The 3,151-nt window shown below is 51.0% G+C and overlaps 1 pseudogene; it reads left to right on the top strand.

Moving 5' to 3' along the window:
* Positions 1-467: 467 nt before the first annotated feature.
* LOC102482538 (obg-like ATPase 1) overlaps positions 468-3,151 on the top strand; it is a 33,927-nt pseudogene continuing 31,243 nt past the window's right edge.

Here is a 3,151-nt window from a genome sequence, read left to right as displayed (position 1 = left end):
CTTTGGAGATCCCCCAATGCTCTACTCTACCACATTCTCAGAGCTTCGTAATTGTCTGCTTCTGTGCCTCTCTGCTCTCCGAACCTGAACTTCCTGGGTTCCAGGATGTCTTACTCCTCTTACAGCCCCCGTAACCAGCACAGGACCTGCCTATACCCTTGGGACTCACCACGGGTTCTTGGCATTCGTGAATGAATGAGGGTAGGAAAGAGGGGATCAATGAGAGGAGGTCCCAGAAGCACCTGCCCGTCTCAACCGCCTCCCCACACCTGCCAACTGGACAGGCCTGTGACTTCCTCGTACCTTTAGGGACTGGGAAGGGCAAAGCAGTGGCCACTCGGGAGGCTTCGACTAGGCGAGTTCACGTGGAGACGAACGTCGTTAACTAGGTGATAACGCAACGAGCCTCGCTACTTTTGAAAGAGAGAGTATGCTTGGAGGAGGGGAGGAAAGAGAGACTCAGAAACATGGCAGTGAACCGCTATGGCCAAGGCAAGACTTGAAGGCAGGAGTGCTCCAGCAGGACACTAGGCACAGGAGGCCGGGAGACCACCCAGGCTTATTGGTGGGTTAGAGGAGGGGAAGTCAATGAGTCTGTCCTACATTTCTTCTAGACCTTTCAGCCACCAAAGAAGATGGGTTTTATTTCCCCCATTTTCTAAATGGGAAGATGAAGGCTCAGACAGTGCTGTGGCTTGAATGCGTTCCTCAAATTCAGTGTCAGTTTTGGTGAGCCGTTCTAGTGGAGCTGAGAGGGTGGACACGTAAGTCCACGATGGCATTGAAGGGTGGAATCTGGGCGAAGTGAGAGGAAGTGACAGAGTGGGGTCCCATGATTGAGTCCTGGTGGGCTTATAAGGAGAGGGAAGGAGACAGACGGTCACGCGCTCTGCTCGCACCCCTGCCTCCACCTTGTTGTCCACCAACAAGAAGATCCTCATGAGAAGCAGCCCCCAGATCTTGGGCTTCTGAACCACAAGCTGCTGGTAAATAAACCTCCACTCTTAGAGCTTGCCCAGACTCAGGTGTCTCTGTTCTTAGCATCAGAACTGACCGGGATGGATGGCTTTGACTCCATATCTGAGGACTCAGCGACTAAGCTATCACCCAGGATTCTAACGTGGGCTCTGTGACTTCTGAGTATTTTCACTACATTAACATTTGCTCTGTTGTAGAGGAAAGGTCAAAGCACCTGGAGGAGGCAGGCGCTCACTTCCTACCAGTGGGCAAAGTAATCTAGATTCTCGTGAAGATCATCCTCCTCTCCATCGTCACTGGACACCCCAGTGGGTTGCTCCATCTGTGAAATGTGCCCCATTGACTACTAAGGGTCTTCTACAAGTCAGAAGCTCCTCACAGCTCCCAGCCTATCCAAACCCCAGATGGAGACCAAGAATCAAAGAGCCTTATTTCCCATCTTCTATATAAAACCCTCTTCCATGCACCCCATTTTGGAGAAGCGGGGTGTTGCCTTGTTTATCACATCCTGTCCCACAGTGCAAGCTTCATCAGCATCAGTGGGAGTGGGATTATACAGGGTGGCTAAGGAGACCCAACTGAGTGTTACAACTTCCAGAAAGGACACCAAAACCCACAAGTCCTTGAACTTCGGTGTTGGAGAACAACCCAGATTCATGTCTCAACTTATACCACAAAATCATGACGATGCAGTGAGACTGGGAACCAGATGTTGAGAGCTAAGAATTTGGGGTGCCATTTTCAGCACAGAAATCACATCTCAACTCGTTCCTTGACGCCAAGATCTACTGGATTCCACAGACATCCCATAGGGCTCTCCAGAGACACTATCCCTGGCTACAGTCAGAAATAGGGTCCAGATGGTGGCACAGTGGGAAACTGTGATGGTCTGCGAGGTAATTCCAGATGAGAGGGTTCCCAGTTCGAGTCTGGAGATCTTGCATATACCTTGTCAGGCACGCCCCCACACCTAGCCACCCTCAACCAAAAACAAAACAAAACAAAGAAATCCTGTCCTTGTACACCTGACCCTGGTTTTTAGCAACACAGTGCACTCAGCCACACAATTCAGAACTCTAGAGCCTCCATATTCCCCTTCTGCCCTGAGTGCCACGCAGCCCAGAGGCCCCACTGCATGCACCCCTTGAAGGTATCAGAGAAACGCCCTGGAGCCCTCAGTACAACGGTGCCTTCATCCTGCTCTCCACCTTCTGGGCTCTCCATTGCGATGGCTTCTACACTGACCTTGCAAATTCCATCCTGCCCTTCCTAATCCTCCCGACATACAGTGGCAGTACCCCTCCGGCAGAGGTACACAGGCATCGCTTGGTGCCCTGACCTGAAGTCCTTCAAGGTGTTGTTTCTTCTTTCTTTCTTCCTTTCCTTCTCTTTCTTTCTTTCTCTCTCTTTCTTTCTTTCTCTCTATTTTTTTCTTTCTTTCTTTCTTTCTTTCTTTCTTCTCTTTCTCTTTTTCAGGTTTCTTTTTTCTCTCTATGAAAATGATACGGAGAGAAAGAGAGAAATAAGCTTCCTCATTGGGGTCTCATCCTGTGATCCCCCTCACACGCCCCACCTTCCCAGCCAGTCAGGAAGACAGGCACATGCGTGAGAGCTCAGCAGGTGAGTCTGGAACCCAATCCCAGTCTTCCACATGGCTTCCAGCACTGCAGAGCCCACATTAGTGCTGAGCCACCACAGGCAGGCCAAGGTGCCATTTCTTCCTCAGAGTGACATCCTGGTTCCTTAGCTTCACACAGAAGCTCCCCACAACCTGGCCCCTGTCTGACTGTCCATCTCCTACAACTCCCATCTCACCCCTCTAACCATCATAAGGAACTGCTTGCAACTTCCAGGCACAACTGCGACTCCTTACTGTCAGGCCACTGTCTATGCCACGGCTTTTTATTAAACTTCGTGCCCTTTGGTCACTTGCCCAATTTATACTCATTCTTCAAGCCCCCTCTGGCAATCATGTCTTCTGGGGAGATTTCCCTGCCTTCCTCCTCAACCTCTTGTACAGAACTGATGGTTTCCTCCTTCGTGCCAACCCCGGATCTTTCTAAATCTCTCAAGGTCATGTGCTTAGGGGCATGAGCTACATGCTTTCTTGGCTGCCTTCCCTACAGGCCGAGCACTCTTCCAGGCCCCAGGGCCAGGCAGCCTGTGGGCCTGG

The sequence above is a fragment of the Tupaia chinensis genome, unplaced genomic scaffold (assembly GCF_000334495.1).
Source record: "Tupaia chinensis unplaced genomic scaffold, TupChi_1.0 Scaffold000421_1, whole genome shotgun sequence".
Lineage (NCBI taxonomy): Eukaryota > Metazoa > Chordata > Mammalia > Scandentia > Tupaiidae > Tupaia > Tupaia belangeri.
This window is presented reverse-complemented; position numbering and strand designations above follow the sequence as displayed.